General features: G+C 39.5%; 1 long non-coding RNA gene and 2 pseudogenes across 3 annotated transcripts; all 3 read left to right on the top strand.

Annotated features, from left to right (window-relative positions):
• The first annotated feature begins 244 nt into the window (after nt 1–244).
• On the top strand, nt 245–3,012 carry LOC308657321. The gene is made up of 3 exons (XR_014023899.1): nt 245–355; nt 482–590; nt 2,907–3,012. It is a non-coding gene; the product is annotated as an uncharacterized lncRNA (long non-coding RNA).
• Nucleotides 3,013–4,554: 1,542 nt separating this feature from the next.
• On the top strand, nt 4,555–6,531 carry LOC308655497 (endoplasmic reticulum chaperone BiP-like; annotated as a pseudogene). Its single transcript has one exon. The product of its transcript is annotated as an endoplasmic reticulum chaperone BiP-like (transcript).
• A 15,826-nt stretch (nt 6,532–22,357) lies between these two features.
• On the top strand, nt 22,358–22,944 carry LOC308657033 (COMM domain-containing protein 2-like; annotated as a pseudogene). Its single transcript has one exon. The product of its transcript is annotated as a COMM domain-containing protein 2-like (transcript).
• Nucleotides 22,945–26,701: the final 3,757 nt, after the last annotated feature.

Genomic DNA, 26,701 nt, shown 5'->3' with positions numbered 1-26,701 from the left:
TAGTCAAATCTCATACACTTTATGTGTTCTTCTTTTCAGGGTTGTAGACCATTCTGAAGAAAACCTGATGAATTCAAAAAACTTGGGGGTGGTATTTGGACCCTGTCTGATGAGGCCCAGGCCTACAACCACTCCTGGTACCATCTCCTCCTCCCTTGTTGCATATGCCAATCAGGCCCTGCTGGTAGAGTTCCTCATTACCAATGCACAGATGATCTTCGATGGGTCCCTAGAGCCACAAAATGTTTCATCTAGTACTGACGTTGTTGCACCTCGGGTGGATAAAAGCCCTCCTTCCAAACCCATAATATCAACAGAACATTCCACAAAGTCACAATATTTTTCTACAAAGCAAGTGAGTTTTGACCATTACAGAATTGGATTAAATTTGTGATGTTTATGTTAACAAGTTAATAGTCTTTGAACTGTTTGTTTTGAGATGTGTTTTGCTTTTAGTTTAAAACTTTTCTTGTATCAATAGGATATTCACACTGCAGATATTGAAATTAAAAATTATGAATTGGCTACATCATTTGAGGAATCAGAATGCAAGCAAAATGCATTGGAAAAATGGGATGCATGTCTCATTGGTGAGTGGTCATGTAACATATATCTTTGCATATTTCAAACCTTGCCAAGAAGTCGTGATTAAAAACCAAGGTGAGGGCTGGGCTTGTAGGTCAGTGGTAAAACGCTTGCCTCGGCATGTGTGAGGCCATGAATTGGATCCTCAGAACCATATAAAACAAATAAATAAAGATAAAATATTGTGTCCATCTACAATACTCATCCTTTAAAAAAAACAAGGTGTATTAAGTTGAGGTAAGTTCAAACTTCAAGGTTTTATTAGTTAACTTTTCTAGCCATTGAGAAAGTTTAATGAATGTCATTTAAATGAATATCATGCTTTGTTACTTTCTTGTAAAAAAGATATCTTGAAATTCATAAATTATTTTTGTTCTCTTGCGAGATTTGTTTTCACTTTTACTTCTTTGTCATCAATTAAAGTCAAAACAGAAAAAAGCTGGACTCCTGAAACTCAAAAAAAAAATAGATTCCTAAAGTTTTTTGATGTCCCTTTACCTGTGGCCTAACTTTAGCACATTAAGCACACATGTCTTCCATTTTCTTGGCTCCAGTCTTTTTGTTCACTGTTTTTTGATGGTTTTATTTCAGTGAATGGTTTCTGGTAAGGGGGTTGAAAACCTTTCATTCCTTACTGCTTTAGTAGAGCTGAATCCGAATTTTTCAATATATAGTCATAAATGTTAAATTTGATATATAAAATTAATGAAATATCAATGAGTGTAGCCAGAGAAAGTCTGAAAACAAAGACAGTCCATTACCTCTCTGCAAAGAAAAGCACTGGACTCACTGATTCCATTTATCTGATTTGATCTTATTAGCACTTCTGTGCTTTAAACCTTGGCCTCATTTAAGCCATAGCTAACAGTCTGAGGAAGGTAAATAATGCCAAGGGTCATGTCCCTAAATTATTGTTGATTCAGGATTTGAACCTCATCCTGTCTCATTCCTAAATGTAACCTTGTTTCACTGTCCAATGAAATTGGATTGCCAGGTAGGTATAGTAATAACAATAAATAATTTAAAAATATTTGAAATTTTCATTACATACCAGGTAATTCTGAGCCTTTTCTTTAGAAGATCATTAACACCACATGCCAACATATCTCCACATAGGAGTTTGTCTTGACAGAAGAAGGCAGGTAGGGCTAGTGCACTAGGCTTGCCCAGGGCAGAACTGGAGCAGGAGCTGAGACAGCACCCAGGCAGCTGGCTGCAGAGCCTGCACTCTTCATGGTGCTAGAAGTTCTGCAGGACTGTAAATATGTTCTGGTGGTTGCCATCCAACCACAATGGCTCAGCTCCATTCTATCAATGTGGAGACGGGTCCAGGACAGCAAATCACATGAGCACTGCCTGGGAACCAGAGAAGAGAGGCCAGCAGCCTCAGGTGAAGAAGGAGGTCAGATGAGATGATGATCTGTGATCATCATCAAGTGATGCTGCTGTGCACCTGTCTGCAGACCACTGCCCAAGGATATGGGAGAAGGACCAGGTGGCAGGGATGAGGAATGTGGGCTATGAACAGGACTGTTGGAAAGCCATCAGACCAGTGGCAAAGCACACAGTTGTCTGATGTTTCTCTGCAGGGAGACGAGGATCATGGCCAGATGGCTGCACCTTTCTAGCAACAGGACCTTCTGGGGTACATGCAGCAAAGACAGAGTGGGAGATGCTAGGGTTCTAGGTGAGAAAACAGGGACCTTGGGACCAGACTAGAGGATAAAGAGAAGGAGGTAAATCTGGAGTCTCCAGGACCAGTAGCACAATGGCAATTTTGACAGCTCTTCAACCTTACTTTGTCCAGAGGATGTTGCCATGTATTAGTAGATCAGCTGGGACACCATTCAAGCACTCTCTGGTGTGTTGTCCTCAGTATGGACAGAATGTAACTGGAAAGCAGATTAAGTGACAGGCAAAGTCCTTGGGATTCAGGACATGGCGTTTGTTGGTGTACAGAATAGTGTTACTGTTCTAGAGTTACCATTGTCTGCCTGTTGAAATCAGGAAAGTCTTAACACAGAAAATATTCATTCATGGGTAGCATATTAAAACAAGTTACTACATGAAGTGTTTTTTTTTTATTTTATGTGCTTTGTGACTATTTGTTCTATTAAGATGAATTTTAAAAAGTAATGCTTTAATTAAAAATGTGCCTTTAATATTGTATGGATTTTTAATTCCTCTGCATAGATGACTGAGAAAATAATGTTGGAAAAAATATGTAAGACTCTGTTGTTTGAGAGGATGCTCATTCATAAATAACCACACGTTATTAACCAAGCTTCATGAAGTTAAAAAAAAAATCTCTTCTTTTTCAGATCACAAAGAACTTGAATCGTCATCACAAAAGATGGACAATATGTGTAAAACCACGAAACCACTTAGTCTGAAATCTGATGTGACAATGAATGATATACAGAGGCCATGCCAAGCCCCAAGATCAGATGTTTCTGTTTGCCTGTAGATAGGTTCCATCTTGCAAGCTCTCCTAATGAGAAAAATGGCAGAAATGTGGGAAATGTCAATTCACACAATTTTTGCCAGAATCTTACCTTTGAAGGATTTAATAGAAAAGATACCTCTACTACTGTTGGCTCCCAAATTAATGGTTTTGATCAGCAGATTCCACAAAAAACTCAGGAACACCAATGCGAACTAAAGAACTTAACTGGCACAAGTGCAGTGATTGTGCCAAGTGTACTCCAGGAAAAAGTGACAATGAGCATAAAGGTTAGTGGTGACCATTCCAACAGTGCCACACAGCTCAACATGCCAGCCAGTTCAGCAAGCGAGGCACCAGTGAGACTGTCCTCTCATTCTCACCATCTTGCTCCTGCAAGAGCACCCAGAATACTGCAGCCCCATCTCGGGACAACATTTTACAAACCACCTACCCTGACCAGCAAAGTCAGGGGGACTGAGGAGAGACCAGCTTCACCTTCTGCAGCAGTGCCTCCTAGCACAGCTCTTACTCCCCTGAGTCATGTGGAGAAATCTGTTCCAGGGGCAGACAGCACATCAGCTTATGCTTTGAAACCAGCTGGTGAGCCTAAAGAGAACTCTGAGGAGCTCAGCCTGTCTGACATAAATCCAATGTGCCAGGGACTCAGGCTAAAACAAATGGAAGAGTTGCAAGACCTTGAATTTGAAATGCCGCAGTTTGTGTAGGTTGTCAAAATTCAGTTTTTTATTTTCTTGTTTGGTTTTTATGTATTGTGTTTATTTTATGAAAGAATGTTGTAACAGAACCCCATTTGTATAGGATTGCTAAAGTGTATATTTTGCCTTTTAGCCTTGTATTGTGTTTGCTAGTCATATAGAATGATAGTGTTTTAGTCATATAGAATGATAGTGCTCACTGGTATTGTCTTTAAATTCTGTGTATTTGAAGTTATGCATAAAATAAGTATTATAATTTTAAATTTAAAATAATTTTACCTATAAAATGATTCATGTAACTGCATCTTTAATGTATAATATTGTTCTCAACAAACAGGGTCAGTAGGGGAAAATGAGCTTTATTTTGGAGCAAACCTGGTGCTGATTCATAAAATGCTTCTGAATGCAAGTGCCTAAAAAATCTTGATTGGGTATGGATATATTTTTTCCCACATGTTCTAGTGCATCTTTGACCACTTGTGTTGTTATAGCATGTATGGAAGCATTGGCAATTCACTTAACTTTTTAAATATTTACATAGTGGCCTAAAAGCTTGTGAATCTGTGTTTACTAGAATTCTACTTGTCAATTTTTACATACGGTAATTAATACAATTGTAGAAAGAAAAGGCACTTCAATACTAAAAAGTTTGAGACATTGGCAGAGACAACACAGACGGACAGAGTTGAGGCATCTCAAGTGTAAGAGACCTGTAACCTCACTGCTCTCAGCTGCGGCCTGTTCCTGGATTGCCTGCGACTTCTGGCTGTCTGATGAGGAGAGCAAGTGGCCAACAGCTAGGGCAAGATGAAGCTCTCTCTGGTGGCCACGGTTCTGATGCTGCTCTGTGCAGCACGGCTAAGGAGGATGACAAGAAAAGGACATGGGTACTGTGGTCGGCATCGACCTGGGGACCACTTACTCCTGCATCAGGGTGTTCAATAATGGCCACTGGAGATCATCTCCAATGATTAGGGCAAGTGCATCAGGCCATATTATGTGGCCTTCACCCCTAAAGAAGAACATCTGATCCACGATACAGTCAAGAATCAGCTCACCTCCAATCCTGAGAACACGGTCTTCGATGACCAGTGGCTCATTGGCAGCACTGGGAATGACCCTTCTGTGCAGAAAGACATCAAGTTCTTGCCTTTCAAAATGTTTGAAGAGAAACATAAACATAAACCATACATTCAGGTTGATATTGGAGGTGGGCAAACTAAGATATTTACTCCAGAAGAAATCTCTGCTATGATTCTCACTAAAATGAAAGAGACTGCTGAGGCTTATTTGGGAAAGAAGGTTACCTATGCAGTTGTTACTGTATCAGCCTATTTTAATGATGCCACTGGCAAACAACCAAAGATGCTGGAACTATTGCTGGCCTGAATGTTATGAGGATCATCAATGAGCCTACAGCAGCTGCTATTTCTTATGGCCTGGATAAGAGGGAGGGAGAGAAGAACATCCTGGTGTTTGATCTGGGTGGTGGAACCTTCTATGTGTCTCTTCTCCCCATTGACAATTTTATGTCTTTGAAGTCATGGCCACCAATAGAGATACTCATCCGGGTGGAGAAGACTTTGACCAGTGTGTTATGGAACATTTCATCAGGATGTACAAAAAGAAGACTGGCAAAGATGTTAGGAAAGAAAACAGAGCTGTGCAGAAACTCCAGCATGAAGTAGAAAAGGCCAAGTGGGCCCTGTCTGCTCAACATTAAACAAGAATTAAAATTGAGTCCTTCTATGAAGGAGAAGACTTTTATGAAACCCTGACTCAGGCAAAATTTGAAGAGAAAACATGGACCTGTTCTGGTCTACCATGAAGCCTGTTCAGATAGTACTGGAGGATTCTGACTTTAAGAAGTCTGATATTGATGAGATTGTTCTTGTTGGTGGCTCTACTCAAATTCCAAAGATTCAGCAACTTGTTAAAAAGTTCTTAAATGGCAAGGATCCATCCTGTGGCATAAACCCAGATGAGGCTGTTGCATATGGTGACACTGTCCAGGCTGGTGTACTCTCTGATGATCAAGATATAGGTGACCTAGTACTGCTTGATGTATGTCCCCTGAAACTTGGTATTGAAACTGTGCGAGGTGTCGTGACCAAACTGATACCAAGGAACACTGTGGTACCCACCAAGAAGTCTCAGATCTTTTCTACAGCTTCTGATAATCAACCAACCATTCTAATCAAGGTCTATGAAGGTAAAGGACCCCTGAAAAAAAGACAACCACCTTCCAGGTACATTTGATCTCACTGGAATTCCTCCTGTGTGGTCCCCCAGATTGAAGTCACTTTTGAGATCGATGTGAATGTTATTCTTTGGGCAACAGCTGAAGACAAAGGTAAAGAGAACAAAAATAAGATTACAATTACCAATGACCAAAATTGCCTGACACCTGAAGAAATTGAAAAGATGGTTAATGATGTTGAGAAGTTTGCTGAGGAAGACAAAAGACTCAAGGAGTGCATTGATACTAGGAATGAGTTGGAAAGCTACGCCTACTCTCTAAAGTATCAGATTGGAGATAAAGAAAAGTTGGGAGGCAAACGTTCCTCTGAAGATAAGGAGACCATGGAAAAATCTGTAGAGGAAAAGATTGAATGGCTGGAAAGCCACCAAGAAGCTGACATTGAAGACTTCAAAACTAAAAAGAAGGAACTAGAAGATATTGTTCAGCCAATTATCAGCAAACTTAATGAAAGTGTAGGCCCTCCTCCAACTGGTGAAGAGGATACAGCAGAAAGAGAGGAGTTGAAGACACTGATCTGCTAGTGCTGTAATATTGTAAATACTGGATTTGGAACTTTCATTAGGAGGAAACTGAGAGAACTTAAGTCTCGAATGTAATTGGAATCTTCACCTCAGAGTGGAGTTGAAAATGCTATAGCCCAACTGGGTGTTTACTGCTTTCCATTAGCAGTTGCTCACATGTTTTGGGGAAGAGAGAGAGGAGGAATTGGCTATCTTAAAAACTGGATATAAAAATGTGGGTCAGGATGTGTGTTCACCTCAGAAATGTTCTATTTAATGATTGGGTCATGCACATCTGGTGTAGGAACTTTTTCTACCATAAGTGACACCAAAAAATGCTTGTTATTTAAAAAAAATACTAAAAGTTTGGAACTGTCATAAAATAAAAATTTGTACAGATAAAGCTAAGGGATAAAACACTATCAGAAGCATTAAAACCCTCTAAAGCCAAATAACTAATTTATATAATATAAATTATAATATATTTATATATTATATATTATGTATTATATATTATATACTACATATTATAGATTTACAATATCTATATGATATAAGTTGTTTATATATAATTATAATATAATCCATGTTTTATATATTAATATTAATTATACTAATATACTGATTGTATTATTATCTTATTAATAATAGAAATTATATTATTATATAATTACATTACAATGATATGGAATATAATATAAATTAATATAAATCTAAATATATTATATGATATATAATAAATATGTTATATATAATAAAATAATATTTATATATTTAATTTATATATTATTTATTATATGTATATAATATATATGTATTTCATATATTATATATAATTTATATTAAATACATATAAATCATAAACATTTTGATATGTAATATATAATTTATACAATATATATACTTATATATTTATATATTTATATATATATAATTTATATATAAATATATAAGTATGTTATGTAAATATATTATATAAATTATATATAATATATTCTGAATATGTAATATGAATATATAATATATTTATATATTAATATACATAAAATTTTTATATATAATTTATTTATTTTTATTATATGTATATATGATAAAATAAATGTATTATATAATATAATATAAATTAGAATGTTATATAAATATATTGTATTTAATTTATATTATATATGTATTATATAATATGCAATATGTTTATATAATATTATAATTTAAATTATATAGATAAATTATGTCTTATTTGACTTTAGATGATTTTAATACATTTGATAGTTTTTAACCTCTTACCTTTATGTGTATATAATTTTATTTTATGAAATTTTTAATCTTTTTTGTATTTTTTATAATGGTCTTTAAAAATGCTTGCTTCAGATATTTTTAATTTCAGTGCATTTTCTCTTGACATTATGAGGGTTTGGTTAAAACCACTCCTTTGGATGTATGCCTGTAATCCCAGTAGCTTGGGAGGCTGAGACAGGTGGATCTCAAGTAGAAAGTCAGCCTTAGCAGTGGCAAAACTCTTAGCAACCCTGTCTTTAAATAAAATTCAGAATAAGACTGGGGATGCGGCTCAATGGTTGAGTGTCCCCTGGTTTCAGTTTCCAGTAACCCCCCTAAAAATCCTTTTGTATGAAATGTTTTGACATATAAATCACTTTACATACTTTTTCTATCTGGACTATCAACCAGTGAAAACGTATATGTCATTAGAATTGAGCAATAATTTATTTAAGTTCATTTTGAGAGTATAGTAATTCACATTGTTTGCAATTTGAGAGATGTAGATGACTGAATGTGTTTCACTTATAAAATACCCAGTTTTTATAAACTAGTCCATTCCTGTTATTTTCTGGGTTTCATCATCTTGCCTAAAATATGATGTAAAAGGGACAAAAATAAAATAGCCTTCTTTGGTATGTGTGACTATATTGTGAGTCAATGTTTTTGTATGATCATATTATACTTGATCAAAATTATATGTACAGGTTTATACACATTATTATATGTAAATTATTTCAAGTACAATAAGTTATTGTGGCTTCTCTGAAATTGTTGCCTCTTGGAGTATGATACTTTAAGATTATTAACTATTGACTCAGTGGTCAACACATGGGCTCACCACTTGACTATAATATGAAATGGGTTTTAGGGCATGTTGTATTATAGTTCTCCATAACATTAAGGACTAAGGAGAAATGAACAAATGGCCTTTTTAATGCTAAAAAAAAAGCCATTTTTTAGCCTTCCTTATACAAAGTACAAGAATCATATTGGTTTGAAAACTTAAAAATAAAATCAGAGCTAACATTTATTGAGCTTTGTGTATTTAGACTTTACCAAGTTGAAATTTCACAGCAACCTCTAATGGGTAAGTAAGCATTTTATAATTCCTGTGTTACAGATGAGGAAACTGAGGCTTAGCTAAGTGACATGCTTTTAGTTTTCAGAGATGCAGCAAGCAGAATTGAATCTCAAATACAGGGTTGTGAAATTTTGATTAGTGCTTCTTTTTTTTTTTTGGTACCAGAGAGCCACATCCACAACCCTATTTTGTTTTTTATTTAGAGTAGGGTCTCACTGAATTTATTAGCACCTTGCTTTTGCTTTTGCTGAGGCTGGCTTTGAACTTGCAATTCTCCTGCCTCAGCCTCCCAGTGGGATTACAGGCATGAGCCACTGTGCCTGGCTGGTTAGTGCTCTTAATGAATGTGATTACTATATAATAGCAGGAAACACTAAACAATAGAAAATGCATCTTTTGATGTTTTTATTGAAAATACACTTACATTTTGCCATTTAGACCATTTTGAAGTGTACAGTTAAGTAACACTAAGTATATTCACATTGTCCAAGGTGGCGTGTATTGCTGTGTCATCAGTTGACAGAAAGCAGGGGGGGGGGGAAAGGAATGTGAATGATGTGTGAATCCTCTTATATAAGAGCATTCATTCTGTTAAAAAATATAAAGCTCCATGACCTAACCACATGTTTTGACTTATAAATCACATTACATACTTTTTCTACCAGTACTATCAACCAGTGAAAACCTATATGTCATTAGAATTGAGAAATAATTTATTTAAGTTGATTTTGAGAGTATAGTAAGTCTCATTGTCCCTTTTGCTGCTGTCACAATAGTGATTGTCACAACATATACATTTGGGAAGAACATATTCAGACCATAGTAACCATGTTTAAAACACTGTAAAGAGAAATCCTTCTGGGGAAAGAATGTTGGTTTAAATCATGTGGAAAGTCCTTTCTAACTCTGAACCTAAGACTGTAGGGTAAATAGACCTTGAGTCTAGTGGGCTGTTTCCAAATATGTGTCCATACACATGGCAGTGCCCTGTGCTGATGCAGCTGGAATCCTGAGATTTCAACTACCAGCCAGGGATCACTGCACTGTGGCCCTGGTTCCCATCTCCATCTTGCTACTAACATGAACAGATTTCACTATTGGATTGTAGGATTTAAGGACTTTTGTGTAGTTTAAAGCTTTAGGTTGTTGATATTTAATTACAATAATTAAACAAACATTTAATGACAATTTACTATATACCATCACCATGCTAGATAACAGAGACAAGACAATCTTTAAAAACACTTTCTGGGCTGGGATAAAGCTCACAGTTAAGTGCTTGCCTAACATGTGCGAGGCTCTGCGTTCAATTTCCTGTACTAAAAACAAACAAAAAACCTTTCTGTATTTGTGGAACTTACAACTAAATACTATCAGGAATTGGCAGCTAACTCTCAGTGGATTCTATTTTCACATTTGACAAAGTCAGATTTGTTTAAGTACCATGTTTTCAAGAAAAGATAGCAGAAAGTCCTGTAAGTAAAGTCTGAGAATAGGAGTAAACTTTTAAATTGAAGCTAAAATTATGTAACTTGTATTATTTCAAAAAAGGTTATTTCCCATTTGTAAAATTCTTATCTTCCCCTTGGTACTTCAGAGTGAACCCTGGGGAGCTTAACTGCTGAGTCACATTCAGAGATCTTATTTTTTGAGACAGGATCTCACTAATTTATTGAGACTGGCTTTGAGCTTATGATCCTCCTGCCTCACACTCCCAAGACACTGGGATTAAAGGCATGGACCTCCCATTTCTAAAATTGTAATTATTATATTTGTGCACCCAGCTTTCTTTCAGAAGACTTTAATTGAAAACTCTCCTGAAGGCTGGGATGTGTTTCAGTGGTAGAGCACTTTCCTTGCATGCTGAGGCCCTGGGATTGAGCTCCAGTGCTACAGAGGAGGAAGGAAGGAAGGAAGGAAGGAAGGAAGGAAGGAAGGAAGGGGGGAAGAAGAGAAAGGGAGAAAGAGAAAGGGAAAAGTGATGGAGAGAGGGAGGAAAAAGGAATGGAAGGAAGGGAGGAACAAAGAAAGGAAGGCAGGCAAGGAAAAAGATCAGGAAGAGAAAATTATAATGAACACCAATTAAAAGGTCTTCTGCTAATCTACATATTAGTCATTCAATACAGGAACCAAAGCCCTTGTATGACTATTGAAATTAATTAAAATTCTACAAAATCAAATTTCAGTATCTCAGTCCCACCACTTATTTCAAGAACTCAGTAAACACATGGATTCATGGGCTGGTGGCTATTATACCTGACAGTACAGTGCAGATACTGTACATTTCTGTCATGGCAGAAAGGTCTATTGGACAACACTGATAAAGAGGAAGCATCACATCAAGATACTGGTACTATGGAAGTGTTAAAGAATATTCAATAAAATTAAACACCATACATGTTAAAAAAAAAAACTTAGCAAATTGTGACCTACAAGAGGACATCCTGAAACAAAAAAAAAAAAAAAAAGGACCTTCTTAACAAGGCAGTCAAATCGGCAGCATCTAATTCATGATGTTGGCAAAATAACATCATTTGGAAAATAGCCTCTTTGCTGTGTATATACAAAAAAGCATCATAATGAGTTTAAAAGTCCCACCTTTTGTATACAAATCTGGGTTGATTATCAATTGAATGTTACAAATAGAAAACCAACCAGGAAAACTAGTTCACCTAATGCATAATAGCACAGCACTAAAATATCAGACTGGAAATTCTTCCATGAAACAAAGCCAAGTGAGGGGTGTGTTAACACAGTGAAAGTTCTTTCTTGACTAACTGCTCAACAGGGGTCAAACTAGACTTTTGAAATTCATAAGGAATTTTCTAACTTTTTTTGACTATGGTCTGCCTTTAGTGAATATACATATGTGAATATACTTTTTTAAACTATATTTCACTCAATTTTTTCTAATATATTTTTGTTGTAAGAGTTCATAAACACTGATTTAAAAAACTACTACTTGCTACTGAAGTTCTAGATACTAGTAGAGCTAAATTCCAATTGATATATGAAAATAGGGTCCTATATGATATCTTTGATCTTAAATCTGGTATCAGTAATCATAAAGTCTAAAAACCACTGCACTGAAGTTTAGTAATTCCTATTTATTACATGCTTGGCATTATACAAAGTGCTTAATTCCATTTATTTCATTTACTTCTGTAACAACTGTGTGTTATGAAGTAGGTAGTATTAATCCCATAGCCTAACAGGCTGATCTTAGTTTAATAATGTGCTCCAAATTGTGCTCCCAATGAGTCCTTCAGTCAGAATTTGAATCCAGCTAGCTTCCATTAATTTTACTATCCCAAGATCTAGAGCTCCTTATGAGGAATATTAAGAAAAGATAAATTAAAATTTTTCATTTTGACTGCTTACTACATACCAAGTAATTCTAAGCCTGTTCCTTAGTAGATCATTAACACCACATGCCAACATATCTCCACATAGGAGTCAGTCTTGACAGAGGAAGGCAGGTAGAGCTAGTGCAATGGACTTGCCCAGGGCAGAACTGGAGCAGGAGCTGAGCCAGTACCCAGGCAGATGGCTGCAGAGCCTGCACTCTTCATGGTGCTAGGAGTTCTCAGGACTGTAAATATCTTTACCGTCCAACCACAATGGCTCAGCTCCCTTCTATCAATGTAGAAAAGGGCCCAGGAGAGCAAATCACATGAGCACTGCCTGGGAACCAGGGAAGAGAGGCCAGAAGCCTCAGGTGAAGAAGGAGGTCAGATTAAATGATGACCTTCAAGTGATGCTGGTGTGCACCTTTCTGCAAACCACTGCCCAAGGATGTGGGAGAAGGAGCAGGTGGCAGGGATGAGGACCATGGGCTATCAATAGGGCCATTGGAAAGCCACCAGACCATTGGCAAGGCACACAGTTCCACTATCTCAGGATATATAGTACACAATAAGAAATGTTGATCTTAACCAGGTGATGGTGAAGTGTACTGAGAATTTAGTAGGTCAGGTACTGTTCTAAGCACTTTTCATCTCAACAAACTCAAAGGAACTCCTAGTTGATCTGCATAAGAGTTGGCCCTTTCTCATTCTGTGATTGCAAGAAGAGTTTGTGGTGCTATTTAGTCCAAGGCCAGTGCAGATGGAGTGAACAGTTTGGTCATGTGGGGAAATCCTCAGGGAGTTTAAATTAAAGACACAGACACCATTTTACCTTTAAACCAGCTCTGGGATGACTCCTTGAACCCTCAGCCTCCAGCTCCCCAGGGGGGCAGTGAGGTTTTACTGAACAGGAGAGAGAGAGAGAGAGAGAGAGAGAGAGAGAGAGAGAGAGAGAGAGAGAGAGAAAACACGCTATGGATAGGGCTTTTATTGGGGAACAAAAAATTCTGGGGAAAATTTCATCCAAAGAAGGTCAAGGGTGGGCAATGTGGCAAGGTCAGGTGCGATGATTGGATCTTTGGGGCAGTGGTGAGACGCGCCTCCACACGGAAAAGCTCTCAAACCCAAGAAGGGTGGGGAGAGCTCTGCCACATTAAAAGTGTCTGAGCACCTCACACCTAGCCAGGGAGTAAACTCAGTCAGTTCAAGGATGGACTCCCACAGTGCTGTACTTCCAAGGGAAGGGAAACAAATATAATAACTCCTCTCTAGGGAGCTGAGTGGCTCAGCAGCTCAGCAGCTTGGGGGTCACCCAGTTCCAGGAATGGGGGGGGTCCAGAAAACTTACCCAGTTCCAGAACTGCAGGGTTCTGGGAGATCACTCCATTGTAGGGTCTAGGATTCTTATCCAGTTCCAGGACTGCAGAATCTTGGGAGGCCTGCAGCCCCCAGCCGCGCAGGCAGCCAAACTAAAGGTTGCTGGAGTGAATTTCCTAGGACACCAAATAAAACAGCCAGGACAGCTCCTCTGCCTCAAGCTCCCCAAATGGGAGAGCAAGGAATGTCACGAGGGGCTGGTGAGAGTGAGCATGTCCAAGAGTGGACTTTTACTGGGGAGACTCTCATTCTTTAGAAAATTCCATCCAAAAAAGGTCAAGAGGGGCAGCGTTACAAGGACAGGTAAGGTAATTTGACCCCTGGGGTTATAGGAAGGCATGCCTAAGCATGAAGACACATTCTGCTACTTCCAGGAGCAGGGCAGCCATCTTGGGCCACTTTGAATGTGGCCAGATCACTGGAAGTGACTGACAGAGCCGCAACCAATCAGGGAAGGAAAATGCTGGTCACTCAGAGCAGCAGCCCCCCACAGAGGCCTATGCAGTTCTAGGGCTGGAAGGTCTGGGAAGCTCACACAGTTCCAGCATTGCAGGGTCCTGGGTCATACCTAGGGTTGTAGGGTTTTCTGACCTGTAGGGTGAGGATGCAGCTCAGCCAATGCTGTTTTCTGAACCCATGGCACTACATTTATCTCAGCCCTTGCAAGTCTGGCTGCTCAGCTAGGTCCCAAGAAGTGATGTGAAACTTCAGTCAGATGTGGGTTATGACTGCTGTGGGCACTCAGATGCCTCTTCCAGGAGGCAGCATGCAGTCCCAGCCCAGGCCCTGAGGGGCAGGGTGCACCAGATCCTGGGAGCACTGATGTGTGGCTTCACTGCAGCCTGGCCCCATGGGGTAGGCTGTGACAGGGGCTGAGCTCAGGAGTGGCTGGCCACCAAATGTGGGTGGTTTAGCAGTGCCTAAGTCTCAGGGATGGTGGGGTGCCATGGCTGATTGTCACCTGAGCAAGACACAATCCAGCAGTATTTCCAGTCCCCAGGTGCCATGGTCTAATAGCTGTGCTGGCCACAGGAGTGGGGTACACCGTCACCTCCTTATCTTCTGGGAGCTCAGATGTGTGGATTCCAGGCAGTCCCCTCAGGGGAGCTGAGTGGCTTGAGAATGCAAGAGTCCTAGTAGTGTGTATGGAAGATGTCCAAGGTTTGGGTGGGAGCTGCTGGGGTCCCCTTGCTTGATTAGTCCACACAGGGAGGAGGTTCCCTTGTTCTGAGCTGCTCCTGGCTGTTGATGGCGTGTCAGACACTAAGTGTGTCCTATACTCTGTGTGAACATCCCAGGTTCCCATGTTCTCTCTGGCTTCTGCTGATCCTTAGATGTGCTCTGAGGCTCTCTTCACTTACCCTCACCAAAATGCATTGCTTATTTTGGGAGTTGTCTTTGTGGGAGGAAGGATGGTAGGGCTTCTAGTCAGACTTCTTGCTAGCATCTCTCCTCCCTAGAAATGTTTACTTTAAAATCAGAATAATCATACCCAGTATCACCATGTTTAATCAAATTTGTATTGGAGATCCTCATGAGTAAAATATAATGAGAATAAAAGAATGTAGAAGAAAGGAATACTAAAATATAGAAAACTAAAACTTGCATTATTTTCAAATGATGACTATTTTTAAATATTTTTTTTATTTTTTCAATTTTAGATGGACCCAATATCTTTATTTTATTTTTTTAATGTGGTGCTGAGGATCAAACCCAGTGCCTCCCACATGCCAGGCGAGCACACTACCACTTGAGCCACATCCCAAGCCCAAACTATTTTTATTTTGAAAAAAAAAATGTAATCTCCAGAAAGATTATTGGAAATACCTATAGAAATTGTCAAGGTTCCTGATGAAAGCTTGAGGTATAAAAGTAAAATTAAAGTTTTATATTCCAGTGGCAAATGATTAGAAATTGTGATTGAACAGGATATACTATTTACAATAGTATCAGAGACTGAAATTGCCTATATAATCAAATAACAGACTTAAGACTTCTGTAGACAAATTGTAAAATTTTATTAGGGGATGCTCAAAAGAACATAAACACATAAAGGCATATACTACATTTGTCAATATAAGACTTAGTCTAGGTAATTTGTAAAAGTATTTTTAAGGTATCCAGGTGTGGTGGCGCACACATGAAATGCCAGCAGTTCAGGAGGCAGAGACAGGAGGATCATGAGTTCAAAGCTAGCCTCAGCAAAAGCAGGCACTAAACAATTCAGTGAGACCGTGTCTCTGAAGTAAAATACAAAATAGGGCTGGGGATGTGGCTCCATGGTAGAGTGCCCCTAAATTTAATCCCCAGCACATCCTCCCCCCAAAAAAAACCCAAAAAGTATTTTGAAGGCTAAAACACCATGAAATCTAAAGAGGAACCTGGAGTGGGTCTGGCCTATCAATTAACTATTAAGCTATTATTATTATAAATTAAGCTATTGTCATTATAAAGTTGTTCTGATTAAAATAGTATAATACTGGTGCAGATGTAGAAATTACATTAAGTACAAAACTACTTTGATGTAACAGCAACCCCTATCAATTAGACATTTCATTTTGCATGAAAACATAGAGGCTCACAAAACAACTCAGCATTCTAGAATCACAGAGTTTTTGAAGAATTTAAAAATGTTCAGTAAAATGCAAGAGGAAATTCATTCCAAAATTACACACTAGGGTAGTGTGCAAGAAGAATGCAGAATGGAAGCAATATACAATCTAAATGTCTGAATGTTCTATTCCTCATGACATACCCACGCCCATGCACACATTAGGCTTTCTCGGTAACAGTGTAAGAGGTTAATTGTGAGGACCAGACTGAAGGTAAGCGAGGCTTCTCAGCAGAGGGAGTTTTCCGAGAGCCATGCACTCTTGCTCTTTAGGGAGATGTAGGGGCAACGCTATTGGTCAAAGCCACAATTCTCTCTCTCTTTTTTTTTTTAATTTTTAATTTGTTTTAATTAGTTATACATGACAGTGGAATGCACTTATATACTTTGATATATTATACGTAGATGGGATATAATTTCTCTTTCTCTGAGTGTACATATTGTAGAATCACATTGGTTATACAGTCACATATATATAAAGTAATAATGTCTGTTTCATTCTCCTATCTTTCTTATTCTCATATCCCCTGCCTTCCCCTCCTTTCACTTCCTTCTACCTAAGGTAATGCTATTTTTTTTTGCATTACAATTCTTAATACACATATATACCACAATTTTTGTATTTCTGTTTGTATATAAAGTATGTTGATACCCAATTCAAGTCTTCATACATCACATTTCACCATCCTTGCTAATCCCCTGCCCCCTCCCTTTCTCTCCCATCCCTCTACCCTATTTCTTCCATTCTCTCCCTCCCAACCCCACCATGAGTCAACCTTCTTATATCAGAGAAAACATTCAGTATTTGTTTTTTGGGGATTGACTAATTTCACTTAGCATTATCTTCTCCAGTGCCATCCATTTACATGCAAATGCCATGGTTTTGTTCTTTTTTAATGCTGAGTAAAATTCCATTGTGTATATATTGTCGCGACCCCTTGCCCGCAAGGAAGACGCAACAACAGGAATCTTCTTTCAGCCATTTATTCAGGCCCCTGATGTTTCTTCTTCTCCCTCTCGGACGCCCCTCCCAGCCTTAATAAAGCATCCCAAGCCCCAATGCGAAGCTGCTACGTGGAGCTTTCTCATAGGGTGTTAAAACATCACGTGCCAACTCTCCCAAATAAGGAGTTGTTTGTCACAGACCACAGCGGAGCCAGCGCCATCTTGTAATGGCGACCACAGTCCAAAGAAACGGCTCACCACAATTCCCCCTTTTGTTTTCTAAGAACAACACAGGAGAGAGTAGAGGTCCTATCCCACTGTGCAGAAGTGGCTGCATAGTATGGCTCAGCCCCAAGGAGGTGCCTTCCCCAGATCTGAGGCCATATCAGCCGACGCTTTTCTCCGTGGGACGGGGCGTGGACGCGTCTAACCCGCATACAATAGGACATGCTCTCCTTGAGGTCCACTTCAAGGATCACTCAAGTGCAGTGCCTTGCCTCGCATCCTGTATCGTGACGATGGTGGACGAAGGGGGATAGCTAAGGCTGAACTGTGGCTGTATAGAAATACAACGATAAACAAGTTGATAACACCCTAAAAGAAAGGCACGGGTCTTAAGGCGATAGAAAAGCACTAGTGTGGAAACCCATCTGCGTGCAATGGCAGGAAAGCCGGCAGAGTGCAAGGGCTTTCCAACACTAAGAGAATAACAAGGAAAGACATGTCGATCCCAGTGCAATGTCCGTAAGACTTGGGGTGCGACGACCATGTCAAAGATTTACTGTTTAATTTGCGCAAGCCAAACTTGAGGTGAGTTGCCATTTTCTAAAGCTGCAAGAGCTTGTATGATCATAGCTTTATCGTGAGCATTGCGGGCCTTGAGGCGACAGAGAAACCACAAGCAGAGAACCATACCGAAGCAACACATTGCACCAAAAATGCCTACCCCCACCCACTCTTTAAAAAAGGAAAAGGCAGAGGATATCCAATCGGTGAATTGACCCAAAGTTACGGGATCGACATGGGTACTGTTCAAGACAGCTATCTGGGTTAGTTGAGACTGGATCATGTCTTCCGCTGCCATGGACCAATTTCCGGCCAAGTATTCGCCAATGATACGGGAGGCATTCCTGGAATCATTAAATCTGACAGAGGTTATACATAAATGTGCACGTTGGTCAACACAGCCCAAAAGCACCAAATCAGCCAATTCTTCTACCTGAGCTTGGAGTAAATCTATTCTTTGGTTGGCAGCTAAAATCCCTGACAAAATATGTTGATTAATTGTATTCTGGGATTCAAGTATGGTGGAAGTTTGTTGAACAACTTGATTAATGGTGGCAGCAGTCTGCACTTGACTGGCCATGGCCACTCCGGCCGTGACCGCTGCAGCAGCAGATACCGCCACGGCTGTCACTATAGCAGCTGTGATTCCAAAATCCCTGCGGACTCTAAGTAGCTCAACAATGGGGAATTCGTCAGGGTCCGCAGTGACTGGGATTGGGACAAAAGTTGGAATTTTCATAACCACCGCTACAGTCCAAGAACCATCCCAACACTCAGATAAGAGACAGGTAACATTAGAACAATCCAGCACCCCTGACGAGGTGTCATTAGCCAAAAGGAGTAAGAACGGGGATTGGACACAGACCATTGCAGGGGGCAATGCGGCATTATATAACAGAGAGTTGAACGAAACAGATGTGAGTCTTTTACCTCGTTCACTCTCCCTAACAGTGCCAGAAACATTAGCCAGCCAACTTTTGGCTCCCAGCAATTGAGCCAGTGCAGAAATATCAGCTGAAGCCCCCTTTTCATTGGAGATCAGCCATTGAAACCAGGACCAACCCACTCCTGTAGAGGAGTTGACACTGTTGTTAAAGTTATAAACATACCTCTTAAGAGAGGGGGAAAGGGAGAAACCTTTAGCAACTTGACGTTGCTCCCAAGAATGATCCTGACAAGGCGTAAATGTTGGGGGGAAACCAAGATTAGGGGTACAGTAAGGAGAGGCCTTAAAATGGGTGGCATTATAAAGACTATTAGAAGAAGGAGGCACTGGGATTAGTACCTCGGAGATAATAGCCAAGGTAGTTGTGTTTAAAGCAGAGCTATTTGCGGGGGTTCCTGAGCCTGTTTGTTCCCCTGAGACTACTTGGCTCAGCACAGCACTGAGAATGCTCCCTGAAACCTGACTGGACCGCAATGGGTCCTCCCAGTTAGTCAAATTCTTGGTCTTAAGACTAATACAATGAGTGTTCCCAAGGCTGAAACAAAAAACTCCTGTGAGATTAACTTGAGATTGATTAAAAATGCTATCCACGTCCCCTCTAGGAGAGGCACAGGGAGCAGACATCTCACATGAGGTAGAGAAAAGAGTGGGGAGGACTCTAGAATTACCATGAACCGGCATTGGCATTGGCCAAGCCCGTGCCACTGCCCACCACTGCATTGCTGTCATCTGTGTCATCGGCATCAGCACCAGAACCAGAGCACTTAGCAGAATGAAGATCCTCATCACGGGATTGCTGTGGTATTTCCTGTTGCTGGTTAGCCGACGTCAAGACTCTTCTTGTCAGGCGTTCAGGGACCCACAACGGTTCCGTGCGATCCTGGGACTAACCGGTGCACCACCCCTGACGGCTGAAAGTTCTGGTTCCCGGGTTTCGGCACCACTTGTCGCGACCCCTTGCCCGCAAGGAAGGCGCAACAACAGGAATCTTCTTTCAGCCGTTTATTCAGGCCCCTGATGTTTCTTCTTCTCCCTCTCGGACGCCCCTCCCAGCCTTAATAAAGCATCCCAAGCCCCAATGCGAAGCTGCTACGTGGAGCTTTCTCATAGGGTGTTAAAACATCACGTGCCAACTCTCCCAAATAAGGAGTTGTTTGTCACAGACCACAGCGGAGCCAGCGCCATCTTGTAATGGCGACCACAGTCCGAAGAAACGGCTCACCACAATATATGCCACATTTTTTTTATCCATTCATCCACTGAAGGACATCTAGGTTGGCTCATGTCTATTTCATTGTACTCTTTCTTATCCCCACATCCCTGCCTTCTCCTCCTTTAGCTATTGTGAATTGTGCTGCTATAAACATTGATGTGGCTGTGTCCCTGTAGTATGCTGTTTTTAAGTCCTTTGGATATAGTCCAAGGAGAGGAATAGCTGGGTCAAATAGTGGTTCCGTACCTCCATACTGTATTCTATATTGGCTGCACCAATTTGCAGTCCCACCAGCAATGTATGAGTGTACCTTTTCCCCCACATCCTCACCAACACTTATTGTTGTTTGTCTTCATAATAGCTGCCATTCTGACTGGAGTGAGATGATATCTTAGAGTGGTTTTAATTTGCATTTCTCTGATTGCTAGAGATGATGAGCATTTTTTCTTATATTTATTTATTGATTGTATATCCTCTTCTGAGAAGTGTCTGTTCAGGTCTTTAGCCCATTTGTTGATTGGGTTATTTGTTTTTTTGGTGTTTAGCTTTTTGAGTTCTTTATGTACCCTAGAGATTAGTGCACTATCTGATATGTGAGGTGTAAAGATTTGCTCCCAGCATGTAGGCTCTCTGTTCACCTCACAGATTGTTTCTGTTGCTGAAAAGAAACTTTTTATTAGTTTGATTCCATCCCATTTATTGATTCTTGGTTTTAATTCTTGTATAGTAAGAGTCTTATTAAGGAAGTTGGAGCCTAATTCCACATGATGAAGATTAAGGCCTATTTTTTCTTCTATTAGATGCAGAGTCTCTCACAACTCTCCTTACAATACTGAGTAACTGGCAATTATTTTACTTGGGTAGATTTTTTTTTATTGGTTGTTCACAACATTACAAAGCTCTTGACATATTATATTTCATACATTAGATTGAAGTGGGTTATGAACCCCCAATTTTACCCCAAATGCAGATTGCAGAATCACGTCGGTTACACATCCACAATTTTACATAATGCCCTAATAGTAATTGTTGTAGTCTGCTACCTTTCCTATTCCCTACTATCCCCCCTCCCCTCCCCTCCAAACTTCTCTCTCTACCCCATCTACTGTAATTCATTTCTCTCTTTGTTTATTTTCCCATTCCCCTCACAACCTCTTATGCAGATTATGCTTAGTGAAGCTAGGCAAACCCTAAAAAACAAATACCAAATGTCTTCCTTGATATAATGAGAGCAACTATGAACAGAGCAGGGAGGAAGAGTAGGAAGAAAAGATTAACATTAAACAGAGACTTGAGATGGGAGGGAAAGGGAGAGAAAAGGGAAATTGCATGGAAATGAAGGGAGATTCTCATTGGGTAGATTTTTCATAGGGTCAGAATAGATGTCATGAAAGAAAGAGAGCTGTCCATCGGTAGGGGACAGGTCTCTGCTTCATTGCTACTTTGTGTTGAGTGGATTCTATAAGCAGTGTTCTGATACTCCCACATTAAAAAAAAAAATATGTCCAACATCTATTCTTCCCAAGGAAAGCTCTATCACACAGGTTACTATTATTACCCTTCTATACAAGTGGATGTCTTATTATCATATTTTTTCTTTTTACTCTGTAGTGGAAGGAAACATTCTCAACCAATGTAGCAAGAATCATTTATCAATAGAATAAAAACACAAGTTTATCAACACATTCTTAAGAATCCCAGAAACAGAACTGTCCACATGGACAACTTGGATTCATGATGGAGATGGCATCATAGAGAAGTAGGAAAAGAGAGAATTATTTAACAAATGGGACTGGAGAATTGACATTCCACAAATAAAATACACACTTGCATTCCTACATCATTCCATATGCATTGTCAACTCTAGATATATTAACCATGTTAATATTTTAAAGGAAATCTTAAAATGATTAGTGGAAAGTATTGTGGATAGCTTTTAAAACTTGATCTTACAAAATATTTCCTAAGAATGCACGCATAAAAACACATGATCACATGAGAAAAGATTAGTAATTTGAGCACATAAAATTAAAAACATCTAGGGCTGGGGATGAAGCTCAGCTGTGGAGTGCTTGCCTACCATGTGCAAGGTGCTGGGTTTGATTCTCAGTACCACATAAAAATAAATAAATTAAATAAAAGTATTGTGTCCAACTATAACTAAAAAATATTTAAAAAAAAAATAAAGACATCTTGTATGTCCAAAGATGTCTTAAACAGGAAGACCTGGGTGCTGCTGGGTTAAAAATCGTGCCCAGAGAAGATGCTGCTGGACTTTGTCGGAAGAGCATAAGGAGCACCTGGACTTCCTGCCGAAGTGGTGGTGGAGTTTGGGTGGATTGGGTGGAGTTTCTGAGGTGCGGGACCATCCCCAAGGTCTATGAGGACACCACCAGGAAGCTCAACGTGAGCAGCAACATTGTCCAGCATGGTGTGGAAGGGTTGACCTACCTGCTCACCGAGAGCTCCAAGCTCATGATTTCTGAAGTGGATTTCCAAGACTCTGTTTTTGTTCTGGGATTCTCTGAAGAACTGAACACATTATTGCTTCAGCTTTACCTGGACAACAGAAAAGATATCAGGACTATTCTGGGTGCATTGGCACCCAGCCTTCCCAGTTACCACAGCCTTGAGTGGCGACTAGATGTACAGCTTGCAAGCAGAAGTCTCAGGCAACAGATTCAGCCAGCAGTGACTATAAAACTACACCTAAATCAGAAAGGAGAACACAACACCAAAGTTCTGCAGAAAGACTCAGCCACCCTACTTCATTTAGTTCAGAAACTGTAACAATCCTTGGAGGAGATAAAAACAAACCACTGTAGGAGAGTAGCTCACAACTTCAAGTAGTACCAAGTGTTAAGGTCCTAATGCCTTTGACTCATTTGTGAATGGATGACATTCAGGAATTACTTTTCAGAATAAATTTTTATTAATTGGTGTTGATAAATGCATCTAGATTCCATGAAATTCCTTTTCCTATTCCAGGATATTGAGGTTATGATCAGAAGCTCAAGTCAAGTTCCTTTTCTGGTGCAAAATGTGGTCAGCTTCTTGACAGATTGAAATGTAATTTTGTATTTTAAATGTGTAAATAGGATTGAATCAACTAGAAATGAATCTATACTGTTCATATCTTCTGTATATATGAGCAATACCCTGTTTTTGGTACATTTTTGTCTGCTTAACTAGTATTTTCCTCCTTATTGATCAATTTTGAGAATAAAATTTACAGCTAATTCCTTTCCTATTCAGAGTATTTATAAATAGTACAATATTTCTGACTTTTAAAAGCATCTCATGATGTTACTAGCTACAGAATAATGTAAAGTGAGTATGAGTTTTTTAAATTATATGCCCATATTGTTATAGGAAGTTCATGCATTTTTCTTTGAATGTAAAGATAAGTAGTTTTTACCATATTGCTGAAATTTGACTTATGGTTCATTGACTTAAGTAGTACTCAATTTTGTGTGTTTGTTAATAATATTTTCACAAGGATTAATTTTTCCCATATACCCAAAGCAACTAAGAGACACACTGTCATTTACATTTATAAATAATGGATACAAGAACAATGTAATCAATGCTTGATTATCTGGGGGAAAAAGATGTCTTAAACTAAAAATGTTTAGAAATTTAAGAATATATTTTCAACATAACTGATAGAGTTTCAATATAACTAACACACTTGAAAATTAAAAATATGTAAAGATAACCTACAAATTGGTAAGAAAAATACAATTAATCTAGTTAAAAATGACCAAAATATATGTCCAGAAATTTTACAAAGGAATACAAATGACTCTCAAACACAGAAAAGGAATGTAACATTATCAATGACAATAAGTATAGACCTCATAATGAAATAGCTTCTGAAGGTTTTATTGCCAACAGCTAAGAGACCATGAGAAAGTGCCTGGACACCTCCAAGGAGACTAGACCAAGGGCATCTCACATGTGATTGACACTTGTGGCAACTGATGCTGCTTCTAGGAAAAGAGCTGGGTGTGACCCCTGGACTGACCTCTCATATGCCCTGTGACCAGCAGCCACATTCCCAGCACGTATACCAGGGACAGTCCCACACAAGGGAGGCCTGTGCCTAAAGCTCATAGCAATGAGGTTTAGAGCAGCAAAAACCTGAAGACCTCTCAAACGTGCATAAGCAGGAGAGTGAGCAAGGCAACCAGGTACATCTACAGGCTGACTCCAGTCAAAACCAGTGAGCACAGTGGGTGAGTTTAAGGACCACCACTCTTTGATGGCTATTTATGTGTCCAGCTGGCAAGGTTATGGTCCCACTTGTTTGGTTAAGCATCAGTCTAGATGTGGAAAAATACTTCTCAGCTGTGAGTAACATTGACTTTGAGTAACATAGACCACCCTTTATAGTGTAGATGGGCCTCATCTAATCAGTTGACAGCCTTAAGAGCAAGAACTGAGGTTCCTAAAGCAGAAAGGATTCTTCTCAAGGCTGCAACATAGAAGACTCATCTGAGTTTCCAACCTGCTAACTTATGGAATTGACTCGAGATTGCAGCATCTACTTTTTCCTAAATTTCCAGCCTGCTGAGAAGTGACATGGATTTCCGATGGGCTGCTCCCATAATATGAAACAACATATCAAAACTAATCTCTCTCCCATTCTCTCTCTCCTTATCTCTTCCAAGACTACACAGAATGCAGATACATTCAACAGAATAGTTTTGTTAAATTAAAGGATCACTAAAATGTTATACATTTATATGCATTTGTACACACACACACAAACACATACACATGCACATATAATGTTAGGAATACTAACAGCTGCAATAAAACTTCAAAGAAAGTGAGAGAATAAGGACTCCTAAAGGTGGAAAGAGGCAGGGGAAAGTGTATACTTCCATGAAAGTTGTTACACTTGAATTTTCAAGGTAGGTTTATGAGAAATAACTAAAAACTTAATAAAAGCAGGCCAGTATGGACAATGTAAGTGTGTTATCACTGTGAGTTTTAGGAAATTGAATCTTTAGCATCTGATATCTTTTGAAACATGAGAAAATTAGTAATCAATGTTTCAATGATGTGCATGGATTTCTGGTGGCAGTGGATGGGGATGGAAGAGGAAAACAAAGGCCACATGCAGAGGAGAGGCACTTTCCCACACCTGTGCTCATTTTTCAGTCATCTGACCAGAGAACAGAACTGTGGAATTTTGGCTGTCCCTGGAGTCACCTGCAGGTCTTAGTGCCTGGATCTCACCCCCAGACATCCACATTTATTGGCCTTAGAATGAGTTTAGGAAAGGACATATCTGAAGGCTCACCAAGGGGTTCTCAGTGCAGGTCTGGGACTCCCTGCGGGACAGGATGCTCTCAGGCTGCAGGTGTCTGAGCCCTGATTTAAAATTAGTTTCAAGCAAGTAAAGAGCACAACCAGATCTGCTTTGTACAAAGAGTACAGGGCAGAGGGTAGAGGACAGATGAGCAAGAGGACAGGCTGGCAGTTGCAAGGCAGTTGGACTCTCTTCTTGGTGGCTTTGGAGAAAGGTAAGGCATTTGGAAGCAAATGTGCTGACTGTGGGGTGTGGAGACCAAGAGGGGAAGATGCTCAGGGGTGTCTAGTGGAACCCAGGATTTCAAGCTGGTGATTAGGTAGGTTGTATTAAGTAGTGATGGTGAGCAGATTGGAACCCCTGGACCTTTGGTGTGCCAGCTTTGCAGCACCTGGGAACTCTTTGCTGCAGAAAAATATTTGTTAATCATTGGATGGCTTGAGAGAAGGTTAAAAGCAATGAGTGATTATGGGCATGTTGACATATTCCTTTAATCCCATCGGATCAGGAGGTTGAGGCAGAAGGATCCTGAGTTCAAAGCCAGCCTCAGCAAAAGTGAGATGCTAAGCAACTGAGTGAGACCCTGTCTCTAAATAAAATACAAAAAAGAGCTGGGATGTGGCTCAGTAGTTGAGTGACCCTGAGTTCAATCCCTGGTATACTTACTCCAAAAGATTTTTTTTTTAAATAAAAGAATGGGTAATCTGTGCATTTTCTCCCAGAGGGCTGTTCAGGAAACTTTGCTTCTCATTCTCTGGTTCCTTGTGATGTGTCTGTTGGTGGCACAGCTTTTCTAGAGAGTGGGATTGATGGTTACTATGAAACCCACAGACTTCTCATGAGTTGTTCCACGGGGCCAGTTGCACTCACCTCTGTCTTCAGGTTTCCAAAATGCTGATGTAGTCTCATGAACATCTTCTTGGTTTTATTTTATCTGTTTTTAAACAAAAAGTGAGGATCTATTGAATTGTCACATAAAGTCATTAGCAAATAACATTTTTCCCCTTAGTTCACAGTGTCACAGCAAACCATCTAAAAGGTATTCATGAGCAGAGTAATTTTAATATTAATAAACCTAATGATGATTTAAAAGCAAATTAAAAATTTAATCTTTCATTAATTCATGACATAGTTATAGAAAGCCTAGTTATTATGACTTCAATAAAAGGTCTTTTGGAGATTATCACATTTTATTTGGAAAGAAACTGAAGAGCAAAAGTTTCTAAATCTAACTTGCAGTTCAAATCTTCCAATTCCTCCTCCTTTTCTGGAGGCAGGGTGAGGCTT

This window comes from Spermophilus citellus, assembly GCF_964194105.1.
Source record: "Spermophilus citellus genome assembly, chromosome: 9".
Lineage (NCBI taxonomy): Eukaryota > Metazoa > Chordata > Mammalia > Rodentia > Sciuridae > Spermophilus > Spermophilus citellus.
Note: the sequence above shows the minus strand (reverse complement) of the source record. Positions and strands in the feature narration are given on the sequence as shown.